General features: G+C 38.1%; 2 pseudogenes; both read right to left on the reverse strand.

The window, feature by feature from the left end:
• Positions 1-7,449: 7,449 nt before the first annotated feature.
• On the reverse strand, positions 7,450-11,733 carry LOC149218622 (uncharacterized; annotated as a pseudogene).
• LOC149218623 (putative protein phosphatase 2C 11 pseudogene) lies at positions 7,752-8,660 on the reverse strand (annotated as a pseudogene).
• Positions 11,734-18,490: the final 6,757 nt, after the last annotated feature.

An 18,490-nucleotide genomic window follows, 5' to 3' on the forward strand; every position in this document is an offset into this window, starting at 1 on the left:
GCCCTGGGGAAGGAAGTTTTCTTACCTTACTCTAGGCCCTGAGCTTAATATTTCTTTTCTTATTTTGTTTTCCTTTTTATTTTCTCTTAAAACCTTTCTCTCATCCTAGGGAGGGAAGTTTTCTTACCTTGCTCTAGGTCTTGAGTCTATAATTTTCTTGATTGGTTTTTTTTTCTCTTAAGAATCACTCTCTCGCCCTGGGGAAGGAAGTTTTCTTACCTTGCTCCAGGCCCTGAGCTTACGGTTTTCTTTAATTTTTCTTTTGTTTTCTTTTCTGTTCCAAACCATTCTCTCACCCTGGGAAGGGATGTTCTCTTACCCTACTCCAGGCCATGAGATGTGAGAAATTTTAATGTTCTAATTACATGAATAAATATCTGAATAAAAGGGGTAGGGGAGGACCCCTGAGGAAAGGAAGGAAGGATTTAGGTAGGAACACCTACATCCAAGAAATCATTGTGAAAGTTGAATATAAAGCATCATCACGAGCCGCTGTTAGGGTGAGGACTCACACGCAGTCTGAGGGGAAATCTGTTGAAAAATCAATACTACCCTCGAGAGTGAGCACACCCCTTTCAATGGCATAAGGAGAACAAGTAGATAGAAAAGCATAAGAGAAAATAGAAGTACTCCTTTCAAAAGAAAAAGAAGAGGAAGTAGTGAGTAGAGGGTCAGAAAAAGAAATCAATCCAAGTCCACCTACAGAAGGAAATTTGGGAGAATTTGCTTCACCGCATGATGAGGGAAGTGTTGTTAAGCGACCTCAATCATCATTTGTCATACAATAGGAACCTGTTGAAATTTTGATTGATTGTTGGAGGGTATTCATGGCACATCCAACTTCCTTGATTGAATTTCCAATTGGAGACATTAGAGTTGATGCGCCGATGAAGTCCATTCCATTGACCACTTTTCCTAACTTCCATGCGCTTTCCTCAAAAGATCCAGATACATTTTTGTTCGAATTTTATATTGTCTGTAGAGGATACGACTACGTATTTGATGCTCAGAAATTGAAAATATTCCCTGCTACTCTAAAAGGGACAGCTCTACGATGGTTTATGGGCCTGGGTGAAAAATCTATCCCCTCATGGGAGTAGATGAAGAAAGATTTTATGGAGAAGTACCAAAATTATTGTAAATCCCAGAATATAAAGGAAGAAATTTTTAAATTTATGCAGGAGGAGGATGAGAGTATGGAGGATTGTGTGGAATGTTTTAAATATACCCTACAGAGATCTAGCCATAGCGACTTGGATAGGGATATCTTGAAAATTATTTTTCTCTAGGCCCTAAGGTAGGACTCTCTACATCTTTTGAATATAGTAGGAAATGGTGATATATCTAAGGAGGAATTTGACTCTATTTGTGAGTTATTCATTCAGTGTTCAAGAGGGGATGCAAGGAATAAGCAAGGGATTCAGACCTCCAAAACATCCAGAGGAGGAATTACAAAGGTAGAAATTAGGAATTTGTTGGATAACTTGAAAGATGACATCCTAAGTACACTTTCCTCCTAGATGGACATGTTAAAATAAAAATAAAATAAAATGGAGTTAGAAAGGACCATGGCCATCTTCTGCCCTCAGTGGAGGAAGAAATATCCATTAAAGGAATGTCCATTAAATACTTTATAGACTTATGCAATATGTGAGTAGGCTCACTCCACCAATTCATGTCCGTCCCTTCCTGGGATAAAGGTAGTATTCCAGTGAACAAATGAAGGAGTAGAGAAACTATGCTTTATGGTTTTCAAGAAACCATGGCAGCCACGGCCACCAAGTTCAAATCAAGGTATGTCTTAGGACCTTTCTCAGTATTTTATAAATTTAGATATGGGCCCTCAGTCAATACCTTTTCCATAATCATGGCCTCAATTTTATCAATATTTACCTTGGCAGTCTTGGTTCCCTCAGTCTAGTTCAAATCATTCATGGTCTTAGAATTGGCGAGGGCCTTCCCCTCCTCTTGGTCAATTCCCTCAACCTATGCAACAACAATAGTTACAACTACCTTCCAACATTTCTTCCAACACTCCTCCTTTCCCTCAGCTTCCTATCCAACCTAATCCAAATCCTAATAATAAGGGTGTTCAGTAGAGTGACACTCTCAAACTTCCTTCATATAGAATTTCTACTGTAGAATGTAATGAGATAAATTTGTGATTTGGTCGGGTGGTGAATGCTCATACTTCACCAATTATCATTGAACATGTTAGTGATGAAGATCCAAAACCGTAATCCAAATTAGCTAAGAATGAGTCAAATCAAAATTCTGTCAAACACCCCCTCATTCGCGTGCTACTCAGGGATACTTGACTGATCTGCCTTATCCCTAGACATTAGCCCTGAGTAAACATAATCCTCAACCAAAATTTGACCTTTTAGGGGAATTGAAAAACCTATTTTTCAAAATTCCCTTACTCCAAGCTATGAAGGATGTGCCTATTTATGTTAATACAATTAAAGAATATTGTTCCAAGAAACCTGGAAAGAAAACAAAGGATCTGCTTACCATTCATGTTATGGGGAAGCAATCATACATTATGTTGGGAAAATATGTGCCTCTAAAATATGGAGATTCATGGAACATAATTCTGATAGTGCAGATTAATAGGGTTGACATCCCGAATGTGCTGGTAGATTTGGGGGCTGCGATTAATGTTATCGCATCTAAAACTATGCTCACATTAGGTATATGAAATCTAAAACCAACTCCTATAGTCTTGGAATTAACAGATAGATCTACAGTAAGACCGATAGGAAAATTGGAAGACATAACCATTTCAGTAAACTCATGGTGTTATCTCGTTGACCTTATGGTATTACATACATAATCCCTAGCTGGTGGTCACCCTCTGATTTTAGGAAGACCTTGGCTAGCAACTGCAAATGCCTATATCAGATGTTGGTAAGGAAGTATGGTGATATCTAATGGGGAAAATACAAAGAACCTTATGCTTTACCCCCTGCAAAACCAAGTTCATCAGGTAAAACAACATTTACACTAAATTTCCTACCTTTAGAAGGACTTGAAACCGAAAGCAAGGAAGCCAGACCAACCCTTAATATTAGTCAAGCCCTATGTTTTAAAAATGAAACAGAAGATGATACTATTAATACTTTTATCAATACCCCCCATGTCGTTTCTTATACAACTTGTCAATTTCTAGAATTTGTTATGCGTTGTGAAACACATGAAACTATTGAATTGAGAATTGAAGATGAATATATTCTTATAATTGCACCCTGTGACATTATCCTTATAGAAATTGAGCCAGGGAAGACATTGAATACTAACCCGAATATTTCACCATCCTTGACAGAACATCTCCTGAATTTCCTTTGTGAACATAAGGAAGCATTCACATGGAATTATACATATATGAAGGTTATCCCTACTAATTTAGGCAGTCATCATATATACACTAAAGAAGATTTTCGGCCTATGAGACAACCCCATAGAATAATGAACCCCGCCCTGAAAAACATTGTCAAAGATGAACTTCATAAGTTAATGGATGTAGGATTTATTTACCCTATCTCGGACATTCAATGGGTGTCTTTGCTAGTTATTGTTCCTAAAAAGAATGGTAAGTGATGTATTTGTGTGGACTATAGGGAGTTGAAAAAAGCAACCTTGAAAGATCATTTTTCCTTACCCTTCATTGACCAACTCCTTGATACCTTAGCTGGGAATAAGTTTTTTCCTTCTTGGATGGGTTTAGTGGGTATAACCAAATCCGAATAGCTCCTAAGGATTAGGATAAAACCACTTTTGCATGCCCTTGGGGGACTTTCGCATACTGGGTCCTCCTACTTGGTCTTTGTAATGCGTCTGCTACCTTCCAGAGGGCAATATTAGGGATTTTCTCCGATCTAGTCGATGATAGTGTTGATATTTATAAGGGTGATTTTACACCATATGGGGGATCATTTGAGGAAGGGTTGGAAAAATTGGAGAAGGTGCTTAAAATATGCATACAAATGCATGTTTCTCTAAGTACAATTAAGTGTCATATGATGAGAGAAGAGGGTATAGTGCTGGGACACTTTCTTTTAGCTGTTAGAATTCAAGTTGATCTAGCCAAGGTAGAGGTAATATTTCATTTTCCTGTACCAAAGACACAAAAGTAGGTACGCATTTTTATTTTTTGCGCTAGCTATTATAGATGTTTTATAGAAAATTATTCTAGAATAGTATTTCCACTTTTTTATTTGTTAACTGAAGATACAGAGTTTTTGTCGACAATTGAGTGTGAAGAGGATTTTGCAAAAATCAAGGAACTAATCTGTCAAGCTTCGATCTTGTGAGGTCCAAATTGGGAACTCCCATTTCAAATCCACGCTGATTCCTCTCAAACAACAATAGTGGTAGTTTTGGGACAACAAGAGGACAAGAAGCCGTACGCAATATACTATGTTAGCAAGAATTTCACACCTAATAAATTAAACTATACGGTAACAGAAAAGGATCTTTTTGTTGTTATTTATGTTGTTAATAAGTTTCGGCATTACATTATTGGATATTCTAGTTTTTTTCATACTTATCACGCAACAATTAGATACTTAATGAATAAACCTGTAACCCCTGGGCGTGTCACAAGGTGGTTATTATTACTTCAAGAATTTGTCATTACTATCCATAGGTAAACTAGGCAAGAATAATGTAGTTTCTAACTTCTTGTCTAGATTAGATACTAATGATGAAGTTACACCTGTAGAATATAGTTTTCCAGATGAATATCATTTTGCAATTTCTACTCGTACTTTGTGGTATGCAGATATTTCTAATTATCTTGCTATAGGGAAGGTACCAAAGAATTTTTCATACAGGGAACAATGAAAGATCATTCGTTATAGTACCCGTTATTCATGGATAGCAAGATATATGTTTCATACAGGAATCGACCAGCAGATCCGACACTGTGTAGTAGAAGATGACACCTATGATGTCTTGAAGGCTTCTCATGAGAGCCCTTGTGGGAGACATTTTGTAGACAAACGAACCAGACATAAGGTGTTACAGATGGGATATTATTGTCCCTCCATCTTTCGGGATGCCATAGATTATGTCCGAAGATGTGATAGATGCCAACGGATGGTTCAACCTGGTCAATCAGATGGAATGCCATTACAGCCTCAAGTAGTCCTTAAACCTTTTGAGAAATGGCCTATTGATTTAGTTGGCCCATTTAATCCGTATTCACATCTGAAAGTTCATATTTTAGTCTAAACAAATTATCTAACGAAGTGGGTTGAGGCCAGGTTTGTGGCGAATGCCATAAAACAAGTTGTCTCAGAATTTTTGTTTGAAGAGATTTTTGCTCGATATGGCACCTCAAGAGAGATAGTTTCAGATGGGGGAGTGTAATTTACATCACCTATGATAGCAAGGCTTATGAACAAGTATGGGATCAAGCATAGAAGGACATATGCATACCACCCTTAGGAGAACGGTCAAGAGGAAAGCATGAAAAAGGTATTAGAAAACATTCTCATAAATACTATGGCAAAGCATCATCGAGATTGGGCTGAAAAACTTCCTGAAGCTCTTTGGGCGTATAAAACATCATGCCAGGATACAACATGTTTTTCACTGTTTGAGCTTGTCTATGATAAATCTTCATTGTTTCCAATAGAATTTGAGATCAACACACTTAGAACATCTCTCGAAGTAGTATTAGACCTTTTAGAAGCCCAGAAACACCGAATGGAACACTTAAACGAACTAGATGAAATTCGTTCAATGGTTGTCTGGAGAACTATTGTGATTCAGTAGCTGAGAAAAAAATGGCATGATAAATTTATTAAGAATAAGGTGTTTCATAAAATGGATTGGGCATTACCATATGATTCTCATTTAAAGTACTTTAAGGGTTCAAAGCTTTGCTCTCATCGGATGGGGCCTTATGAGATTGATGGTGTATTTCATAATGGGATTGTCAGACTTGTCATGATTGATAATACACATGCTTATTTTATTGTAAATGGACATCGTCTTAGACTATATCATCGTCTAGCCTCTAAAGATACCTTCTGTTATCTAAAAATCAAACCCTGGAAGGTTGCTGACCAGGAAGACCTTAAGTAACTATTTGAAACCTACTTTAGGCTGAGGCTTAGCCTCCCCATCCTGAGAGGGCTCTCTCAAAGGATTAATGTTTTTGATTATGATTAAAATGGCTAACTCTTGTGAAACAAAGATAAAAAATGAGAGTGGTTGAAACAAAACTAGAAGGTATCCATCGGGCTTATGGAGTCACAATCGTTTCAGTATAACAATGACATCAACCTTACATAGAAGTCAGGGCATTTAGATTTCTACCATTCAGAACACACCAGAAACATATAGAGCAACACATTTTATAAATATGCGAAAGAAATTAGAGCACAATCAATGATTTCTAAGTAATCACACATCTATACCATTGCAAATATTGAAGAGAAGATAATACACAACATTCTAAATAGTAAACTCCTTCTGATTCCTGAGAAGTAAAATCAAGTCTTGTATTACTAAAACAAAGTCATATACATAGAACAATAGTTACAATTTCTCTGAAATTTTCCAACCTCGAGTACATTGTTGTTTCTGCTATATATAGAATTCTTTACAAAGCTGAGATTCCTCCTCCAGCATGAGGGGAACTTGAATTTTGCTTGCTATGACATCTATTCCAACTTTAACTACTTATGAAATGCAACAAACTGCTAACTAGATATTTTAGAAACCTAAGACAATTAGGAGTCTAACTCCACATCATGATGGTAATAGCATTAATTACAATCAAATCTCGTTCCCTGACAAGTGGTCTCCTTCAATTTAGTTGTGGTGGATGTTCAAAACTCCTTACTGGTCCTTAATGTCTTATCCCTTTATGACTGTTGAGAAGTAGGAAACTACCCCTGTTTTTATGATTTTAGTTTCCTCAAAGATATTCGGAACCAATTAACCATGTTGATCTTCTTTAATTGCCCAACAATCTATTTGAGTGCCATGCTCTTTGTGTGCTGTAAGCCTCTTTTAGCTACAGATATTCTTCTTGTTCGCTTGGTTACTCTTCTTTGGACTGCTTCTCCTGTGGATTGTTCCTGTATTTCCTTCTTTGACCTGACCTGACCTTTCTTTTGGTAGACCCCTCCATGGAATTCCTGCAATGTGAATACTAAAGAAGTCTGCATCGTCTCAATCTCTGTCACTGCCTCGCTTGCAATGGATGAAGAAAGCTGATTAGCTTGATTTTCAAAGAATCTAAATTGAAAGCCATAATCATTCGAGCATAAGCTTTTTACAGATTGCATCTAACTGCCACAGTACTGAATATTTACAAGCACGACATTAACACAACTCATCTTTTAATAGGGTAAAAGAAACCCACAAGAGAACACTTGCAGTTGAAGATCTAAATAGAAAATAATCTACTTAGTAACAGACAATGTTGAAAGCTCAAATGGCCCTAGAATGGATATTATTGTGCAAATTCGAATCAGAATTGACATATGAATAGGATCCAAGGTTTGTACTTAGTATATTATCCACATTTTTGTCTACTCTGGGGGATATGAAAACACCTAAGCTATATGGCCAAGAGTCAGCAAATGAAGTATCTGAGAATCCAATTTTCTGGAAAAATTGTTGGCAGATATGATGGTGTTTGTTATAACAGGAGGCCAATTGGATTTCAGGCCAGAAACTCCACAAAATCCACTAGCGAAACCACCAAGAGCTCTGCGGGGAGCATTGTGTAGCTATGAACAGGCAGCAGTAGTATCTAAATAGTAAATACATATACATGAAATCTCAATTTCATGATAAAGTTCAAGATGATAATTCATGGTTTCCACTGCATTTATTTTCAGATCTCTTCTTGAACTGCACTATGATGATGGTCATGTTATCACAACCCTCACCTAAAGCTGTTGATGGCGCAAGACATTTGGCAAGCACTTTTTCACAGACTGTTGAAAGTTTATCATCAACATTAATGTGCTCATGTATAAAGTCCACAACTTGTTGGCTAGACATGACATCCCAGACTCCATCGCATGCCAAGACAATGAACTCATCATCCTCACATAGCTCCACAACATTTATATCTGGATTTGCAGTTACAATCTGTTTTTCAGCAGGGAGAAATTTGTTTTGTTTGAATTCCATATCTCCAATAGCCCTTGCCAAATTTAAGCTTCCATTGATACGTCCAGCATGAATGAATCCTCCAGCTCGAAGAATTCGATCCCTTTCGATCTCAAGCTCTGGCTTGTGATCTCGTGACAAGTTGTATGCCTGACCCTTTCTTGAGAGGACACAACGGGAATCACCAGCATTTGCCACAATAAGCTGATTATTTTGAAAAAGTGCAACACATGCCGTGCTTCCAGAAGTTGGCCCAGAAAAATCAGCATGTGGTCCCTGTTCAAATGCCCAGTCATCTTCTTGATCTTTATCTTTGTTCTCTATGTTTCTTGGAGAAGAAGACCAAATAAATCCCTCTAATAAGCCAGTGAATTTGTTGAACTTATCCCCAAGTATAGCTAATTTCCTCCAGCCCCTTTGCCCACGCATCATCTCATCCATCCTGTAAAATGCTCTTCGAAGACTTCCACATAAATCACCATTTGTGTAGGCCTCACTCTTCAAAACTTGTGTATGAAGATACTTTAGAACAACCTTTTGATAGATAGTTTCATCAAGTTCCTTTTTCTTAGTGAATTTCAAATTCAGGATACCTGATAAGACGTTTCTGAGATTTGGCACTTGTTTAAGTAAAGGCAGCATAAATAATTGCTCACGTGGACCACTTTGAGTTACGTCATTCAGAAGCAATTGGGACATTGAGTTGAAGAAGCTATATCCACCTTCTCGGTCTAAAGAAAAAGCAATAAGCATCCCAACTGTGTGACCAACGAAAAGTAACAGAAGAAGAAAGAAATCTTCACTATTGCTACCTTTTGCCAAGATGGCAAAAATTTGCATTCCCATACCAAGCGCACTTGAGTATATGTGTATGCAGAATGGAACATGATACAGGATACTCACAAAAATGCACTGGATCAAGACCACTGGAAAACTAAAACTCAGCTCAAGATTGTTTACAAGGAATAGTTTCAAACTGCCCCAAATCCAAAGAATAGATGCAAAACCCAGAAGGACATTTCCCCAATTGCTTTGATACCATTTCGAAAGCCTCGTTGAACGACCAAAACAACAGAGAAAAGTAAAACTGTAAACATGTGCCAGTACCAAGACACCTAACGACCTAATGATGAGGATAAGCAATTGAATTGATAGGTAAATTTCAAGGAGTGACATGTGGTGTTGAAACATTAACAGATTTTATTCTTGTGCTACGAAAACTCCTAGACAGTTTCGTAGTGCATAAGAACCTTGAAACAAGTTTCAAAATATGATGTTCATGTGAGCTATGAGACCAATGATAGACTAAGACAGAGAATTGACCCCTTTTGACATACCAACAAGATTCTTAACAAGACTCCTATTCAAAATCTTATACTCTAAAACAACATGAAAAGACCAGACCAAGACTGACACCAACCTTTGACAAGTTTAAAAAATTGATGCTCAGAATTTGAAAATATTTTTTCTTGAGTGATAACACCTTCATCAAACATCTCTCTGATAAATCTAGTTTGAAGGTTGTCAGTGTAGAGGATTCCTCCTCTGCATCCTCTGATTTAAAAACAACAACAACAACAACAACAAATAGATATATATATATATATATATATAGATATATATATATATATATATATATATATATATATATATATATATATATATATATATATATATATATATATATATATATATATATATATATATATATATATATATATGTTGTTACCACTCAATTGTTTTCTTACAGGTAGTACCACTGGTGTTTATATCCTACAAAGGCAAGAAAAATTTTGTAAGTACCCGGTGTTGTTACTCCTCTGATGTTGTTACTCCTCCAGTGTTGCTACTCTTTGGTGAAATTTTTTCAAAGTACTCGTTGTTGTTACTCCTTTGGTGTTGCTACTCCATCGTGTAAATTTTTCGAAGTACCTAGTGATGTTACTCCTTTGTTGTTGTTACTCCTTCAATGTTGTTACTCCTCTAGTGCTGCTACTTCGTGCTAAATTTTTTTCTAAGTACCCGGTGCTATTACTCCTTTGGTGTTGTTACTCGTCCGGTGCTACTACTCCATGCTGAAATTTTTTCTAAGTACCTAGTTTTGTTACTCCTTCAGTGTTGTTACTTCTCCGATGATGTTATCCTCTCATGGTGCTACTCCGTGGTGAATTTCTTCCTAAGTACCTGATGTTGTTACTCCCCTAATGCCGTTACACCATCAATGAGGTTAATCCTTTGTGGTTGTCACTCCGCAAGGTAAGTGCGCAATATGTCCCCGAGTAGACTTTGCCGCTTTGATTAGTAATTCTTTTGACATGACTTGAGGTGACCGTGGACGATCATTTTTAAGTTGGGGGGAGGTATATCTATATTTAAAAATGGTGGCATAATCAATTTCAACAATGATTTTCCGACATCATCATAAAAGCTTGTGCCAATATATCCACTCCACGATTCATACCTTACTCTGCACATTTATCAATAAATACTGCATTTAATGAACCAATCCCTTTAGAGCTTATGGAGTAATTACCATAATGGCTTGCCATTATTTCCATAACCTGCCATGGATTTTTCCCATATTTCTAAAAATCTCCATTCGTACACCCTTCTATGACCATTTCCTATGCCTTTCTCGAAAAATTTACATGTCGATATTCCCTCCTAACTATTTTTTAGCTACTTTGAAGTGTTGGTACTGAGCTATAGCAGAATGGGTGGAGCGGCTATGAAACACAAACTAGAGAGCACAATTTTGGTCCACAGTAACACAGATGTATGGAAAGTGTTCGTAAATGCAGGCTGGGATAGATATTTTGAGAGATTGTAGGGGTTTGACGAGACTGTTATAGCTGAAATTGCATTGAACTTGGAAGAAGATCATTCCAAAGTTCGGGGTCTCAATATCCATGTCACAGAGGAAGCCATCTCGGCTATCATTGGAATTCCATAAGAAGGGGGGAAGTGGTTTTCATGGAAGGCTACCTTGCTAGAGTTCCTGGAAATATTTTTACAAGCCCGTGAAACAAAAATTCAAAAAGGAAGGGGATATGATCATAAGTCACTACCTTATCCGTGGGTAAAAGTTTCATACTTCACGTTAAGATACATTACCTGCGAAGATTTCTTTACAATGTTGTTTAAGTATCATTTTAAACTGTTAGCATCCCTTCGGTTTTGACGCGTGCAAATTCATTTGTTGAATATGCCTTTATTCCTCTGGAAAAGTCTTCAACTAACGACGCAATCCACCCGCCGCTCTCGGAAACTATTAGTAGTCGTCAAGAATCATGGGTTGGTCCGACTATTGGTAATTCAAGCACTAGCTCAAACTCCTATACCTTGGTCAAAATTCATTGAATTGTCGAAAGAAATGGAGGGCATTATATGTGCAGGGGAGGAGAATGGTGAAGGCTTAGCCAAAATGGAAGATGCCACAACTGATGCTGCTCCACAAGACCCAGCATCACCTCTTGGCTCGGTCGGAATGGAAGATGGTGCAACCAATGTTTCCCCACAAGAACCAACATTGCCTATTGGCTCAGTTGAGATTAAAGATGCCACAGCTGATGCTGCCCCAAAAATAACCAACATCACCTGTTGGCCCAGTCGAGATGGAAGATGTTACAGCCGATGCTGCTCCACAAGAACCAGCTTTTCCTATTGGCTCGGTTGAAGTGGAAAAGATAGAAAATGAGGACATTGTTGATGTTTCTTCAACATCATTTGACAATTATCGAGGAGGACTACCACCACCACCACTTGAACAAACAAATTTGAGGTCCAAAGAAGAGATTTTAGATGGTGTTGTTATACAAGAACCAGCACCACCCGTCCAAGAAAACTTGGGGTCTGAAGCAGAGATTGTAAGTGGTGCTGTCACACAAGAACCAACACCACTGAGAGGAGAAACCCTGGTAACACAGTTCTTCAGGAACCACAGGGAGACTCGACTCAAAAAAAATGTAGGAGTTAAGGGGCATTATTTATGGAGAATAGTCCAGATGGAAATGGCAGAAGATGTTCTTCATTCTTCCCTTCTTGCAACTCTACCAAGAGGGGAAAGGAAATCTTGGACTCCTCGGCACTCGAAGGAGGAAAAAGTGATTCCCCCAATTTTCAACTTTGTTGGTACAAGATTTGATGCACTGGTTGAGGAAGCCACTCAAGTGTCAACACTCATCGTTGCACAGATGGAACAATTTGAGAACATGCGAGTCAGCGTTGCTACATAAGAACTGGTGCTGATGAGGGAATGGAATGAAGTAGTGATGGATGCTAGCCTTGTAGAGCCACCAAAGGAAGAAATTTGTGTTGAGGCCACCCCACAAGGGTTTGAGTCAACTTTCATACAAAGAATTGATGACTGGGTGGAAGAGAAAGCATAGGAGAAAAATGTTGAGGATGGTATTCTGCAGGTTTCCGAGACAACTCAAGAATTACCGAAAGACATAATGCCTACTGAAACTAACCCATCAGAGCTAGAGGAAGTTCTGGAACATATTGAAGTACAATCGGGAGAAAAATAAGTGGAGAATGTTGAACCCCCGACCATGGTAATTCCAGAAGGAAATGAAGGGGACACCACCCAAGGTGATAAGAAAGAAGACAAAGTGATAGTGAAGCTGGAGTGGTCGACACCTGTACTAATGACCCACCAGGCCCCACACCAGCTACAAGACCAGTAGAGGACGTCACTGTTAAGCAAGAATTCATTGAACAGTGTGCATGAAGGAGACTGCCCCTTAAAGAAAGGTATCTGTCTCAGTTTAATGAACTTATGAAATTAAAAATAGACAATCTAAGATTGATGAAATGGGTATTACGCTTGCAAAGGAGAGCAATAAGGTACATGAGAAAAATTGCAATAATTAAGACTTGAACTGCTCCCTCAACAGCTCAGACCAGAGAGAATCCCACTATTTCTGTTGCGACACAAACATAACCTATAGGCCATTTATGGGAGGCTAGAGAATTCATTTTGACTGCCAAGACTCAGAAATTGCAGTTTGTGGCTATTCGTCTTCAACAGGGAATAATTTCTATGAAAGATCATCAAGTAGAGGTAAAAAAAATTTGCAACCAGGCCACAAAAATCATCACTAGCTATGTAGAACTGTTGGATAGGGAGAGGCAGAAATGAGAAAAACAACAGAAGAAGGTCGAGTAGCTAGAAGAGTAGGTGCGAACGCTAAAATTCGATAAGGAGGAAATGTTTACCTTAGCACAGTAGGTAATGGCTTGTCACCCGCTGCTAACAATTATGATTTGTTTCTTCATGAACAATACCTTCTCTTTTTCCTGGAATGTATTCGTCTCGAGATCAGCCATGAAATCAAAGAACCTATACAATTTATCCTTATTATAAGACTTCTTGATGTCTTGAACCAACATTTAATATGTGAACTGTATATGGATGATTATTTCTTGGAAAATGACCAAGCATTCTACCCAGTCCCCTATGTAGGGGATATTCAACTGAGAGCTCTCACGTCTTACACCATCAATCAAATCAAGTGGAAGAATTCCATTGATACATTTGAAGCAAATCAATCTGCTACACCTCCTCTTATTCAAAGAGAGCATTGTCAGTCTGACACTATTTATAATAGGCATGCTACCTTCTTAAGGATTGAGGGACATCCAAAACAAATATTAGTGACTCATAGATGGTGCACCAGGTTATGAATGATATAGGTAGTTTCTTATTAGGACGAGGCTATGGATAGCTATCAGAGGAGATCGATGTTGTCATCATCGATTGTCAAAGTGTAGGAACATTTTGAGGCCCCTAACTATGCTTGGGCATTGGAGAGATTTCCTTGCTATATTGCCTACATCCATACTTGAGGGGTCCATTGGATGGGTTTGAGATTCCAGTTTCCCATCCTTTGGTTGCCAGCAAATCAATACACTCATGCCTACAATGTAAACAATGATTGGTGGAAGGATATCTTAATAACAAATGGATACAAATCCTCAGGGATAGATACGGCCGACAAATATGATCTTGCTCAGTTGCATGTTGATTAGAGTCAATGTAACCCATACCTACGAAGGTAACGGGTCACATGAGGACATGCAGAAAGACCAGTTGGGGGGAGATGCTGGGAGCTAAACTTGCATGTTTTTACTTTCTTTTTTATCCTATTTTCCTTCACATTTGCACTTGTAAATAAGCTATTTCATATCCTAAATCGCGCAGGTATACCTCTAATCATGCCATTATGAATTAATTAATTATTGAAGCATAGTCTATGGGATTATGACAACAGCTCTTGCTAAATTTCATATTATGTGCAGATTTCCAAGTCAAATGGCTAAGTTTAAACATCGAGTTGGCAGAGCTATTATCAAACTACAGTTGTCATGGAAAAACTGATCTAGACTTACTCTTTCTATCTTTTGTATTTAGTTTTGGGCTTATTACAGCCTTTATGTAATCACATGCAATAGTTACCTTAATCTCGGGAACTTTTTTTTGTATAAGAAAGGATAGAGAGTTTGAAATAGGGGGTTAGAGACAAGAGAGTTGAGCTTTGTAACATTGAATTTTATATTAATGAAATTTATGGCTTTCTGATATTTCTTTGAGCTCGCCAGTTCATCACAACCATGATCAGGGAGTTTTGCCCACTTTCCTGATCAGGTGTTGCAGAGATAGTGTGTGCTTAGCTTCTTTTTCATGTATGTATTTCTATTCCTCATTTTGATGGTTTGATGTAGATGTTGTGAATCAAATTGTTGTACAGTTAATTGTTGTTGTCATTTCTATCTATTCTTTCAGTTAAATATTGTTGTCATTTGCATTATTGTTATAGTTGTTTATTTTTTGTTAAAGAACTCTTGCCAAACTCTGGGTTGTAAAGTTGTCCTTGCATATACATTGTGTGTTAGCCTTGCAATAACCAGTAGATCCCATATTGGTAATTAATGTGGGAAAAGGTTGAATAGTTTTATTCACACTTGGACACCAACACGGGTGAAAGGTTTTTTCATGAATACTTCTATCTAAAGTATATTTTATGTTGTAAGGGATATGATTATGATATATATCTAAAACATCCTATGCACCCTTGGATACAATGTCTGATCAGGATCATGAGACCTGAAATGAATTATTATTGTATGATCTGATAATGGATAGGCTAGATCTAAGTGTTAACACATGTTTTATCCTTTAAGTGTTATGATCTGGTATATCTGAAGTCTTGAAAGTTACGAAGTTGTAAGTCATTATTTGCATATCTATACGGAAGTTCACCTCAGTGAAAGCACGTATACATGTGGATTCATCACTTTAAAGTAGTGTATGCAAAGGAAGGGCTTGTTTTTTAGAAATGACTGATCTATCTGATCAGTATTGTTGTTTTATTGCTATTTTTCAATGATGTATTCATTAGATCTCAAGTTAAACTAACTGTATAAGGGATTGAGTTTGGATGAATGATTGATTGAGTAAGAAGGGTGATCTTTGCTGCTATCTTTTAGAACTCTATAATATGACAGTAGATCTTAAGAATGTCCTTCGTTAGTATAGTTTTTGGTTTACAAGTTTTATGATTCAATACTTTAAGAGGTATATGTAGGTTGGGCTATAGAATGTAGTGTATACATGCAAGTTGTCCTCATTGAAGTAGCTTATACATTCTGACATATGATATTTGAGGTTGCAATTGGTTCTGGTTGTTGATGCAGTGTTCTTAGTTCAATTTTGTGTACTGGTTACAATGATCTAACTGTTCCAGTTTATTGGTTGAATTTTGATTAAGTGTTCGTTGATTGGGTTTTGAGTGAGTGGTTGACTTAATTGTATTAGAAATTGATGATTGGGTGATTCAATTGTGTCAGAGGTTTCAGTGATTGTTTCATTCAGTTGCGGCAAAAGTTTCAAAGATTGGTTGATTCAGAATGTGATGACTGGTTTTCAGTTATGTCAAAGATTGATGATTGGGTTTCAGTGATTGATTTATTCAGATGTATCAATGATGCATGAATATGTTACAGTGATGAGTTACAATTTTGATTTTTGATATTGAGATTAAGTGTTGATAATGGATCCAATCTGAAAATTTGATGAAACTTGGTCCATGGAGGATACTGAGGGTTGTAGTCTTCAGTGAGGAAGTCGAAGCTTCCTTCTAGTAGTAGCTAGTGAATAGGTTAGGGGGTTTTATCTCCCTTCCAGTAGTAGCTGGAGAACAAGTGAATTTTGTAGCCTTCTGTAGGTCGCCGTCTACGTATTGGTAATCATATGAGCCAATACAAGAGCTAGGGGGTTGTAGATCCCTTCGAGTAGAAGTTGGAGAATGAGTGAAGGTTGTATCCTTCTATAGGTGGGTGTCCGCGTACTGGTATGAGTCTATTTATATTAAAAATAATATAGAGACGACAACAGTAGGTGGTTTTCTCCATCATTGGGTTTCCACCTTAAATCTTGGTGTTCATGTGTGTTGCTTATGTGTGATGGCTTATTTATTACAGCACATGGTTACTATTTATCTAATGTTTAGTAATGTACTGATGCACTGGACGAAAACAAACATATTATGAATTAACTGAATCATAAGATCACTAGATATACGCTAATTATCTTAAGAACAGTCACATACACACGTAGGTTCCTTCCAGTAAAGTCGCGTATAGAAATAGGAATATGAAATGTAAAAAGTTATTGATTTGAAAATATTGATTCACCCCACCCTCTCAGTATTTTCCCAACAATTTGTATCAGAACAGGTCCTTTGGGAGAAGATTGATTGCTTGAAGGAGATCCGGTGTAACAATGGGAAAGAAGAAAAAGAACAAAGAACCTCAAAAGAAGAAGACATCTCAAAGGAACTGTTACACAGTAATTTGTCACCATTGGTCACCATCCCTGTTACCCCTGTTTCCATACATTGGAGGACGCATTCCGGGACATGTGAGCAGTGACATAGTCTAAAAACACTTGCATTATGTTCCCCGGAGTATGTACTTCATGTTCCCTGAAGACACCTTCTGCAAATTATCCCTGAAAAGTGCCCTTTTTTCATTGGCGCGGGTCCACAGTGTTTTATCCGCGCCAATCACTGAGATCCTCAAAAGGGGGTGCGACCATTGGCGCTCTGTCTTAGAACAACACTCGCGCCAACCAAGTTTGGTAATGATTTTTGACAAACGCGCACCCATATGTTTTTTCCCTTCAGATCACGAAGTCTTTTGAGGATAAAATCCATCTGATAGAGGTCGAGAGTCATCATCTATCCTTGACATCTATCCACAGTGGCTTTTCGGAGATAATGTCAATCCACAATGGGTGTCCTGGTGCATTGTATCTTCCTCCCTTCTCCATCTATAAAAGTCTGTCCTCATGCATTAGACAAGCTAGTTTTGGAGTAATGCTAGTTGTGATTATGCTTGTCCTGAGTGATAGTAAGAGTCTTGAAGCATAGGGAGGTTATGCTGCCGGAATCCTGAGAGAGAGAAGGTCTATTGCAAGACACACATAGCTGCTCGCCCAGCCAGAGGATAGGTTCAACGTCAGAACCTTGGTTGTATCTTTCTCTGCTTATTATTCATTAATAAACGACTACTGTTATGGTTCCAATCTCATTGTTCATCATGGTAATGTTTGGTTTATTTCCTTTCTGACTGAAATATAGTTGTATGTTAGTGGATTTTATGCTTGTTCTCATTTCGTTCTTTGCATGTGCAGGTATCCATATGCAGGGATCGCAAGGATTGTGACCTGCCGGAGCAAGGCAACGGGAGTATCAACTCTTCTTCGACATTAGCGTTGGACTCTAGGTTGGTTCTCGTAATCCGCTTTTAATATACAACTAGGAACTTGTGTAGTAGCGTGATTTGATTGTTGCTAGTCCCATTTTGGGCTAGTGGGATCGCCTCTGTCCGCAGAGGGGATTTACCTCTCCAACAATTTGGCGACTCCACTGGGGAGGAGCTATTTGTTGTTTGATTCATAAACCTTGGACAGATTCTGAAGCACGGCCAGGCAGCCTTTGAAACGCTATTGCTTTGCATTAGCGGAGTAGATCAACGCCACTTCAGTCGATCTCCGGTTTGGTTTATGAACCGAACGGCTTGGAGTTTTGTCTTGCATGTTAGTTTTCTCTTGCCTGCTTGGATAAATGAGCTTTCTGGGTCAGCTTTGAAGTTGTTTTCTGCTCTTAGACTTGTCTGAGTACTGTTGACCAGACCCTGGGCTGTTGTATTTATTTTTTGGGTCAGCAAACGCGGTTGGCGCGTTTTTTCCTCTGACAGTCGCGCCAGTTGGCGCATGTTGCACAACAACAACTCGTGCTTATTCCTGAATAGCGCAAGTTGTAGGCTGACAGTTGCGCCAGCTCTG

Source organism: Pinus tabuliformis, chromosome Q, assembly GCF_031772625.1.
Source record: "Pinus tabuliformis cultivar Carrire ecotype Pingquan chromosome Q, CPIR1, whole genome shotgun sequence".
Classification (NCBI taxonomy): Eukaryota; Viridiplantae; Streptophyta; class Pinopsida; order Pinales; family Pinaceae; genus Pinus; species Pinus tabuliformis.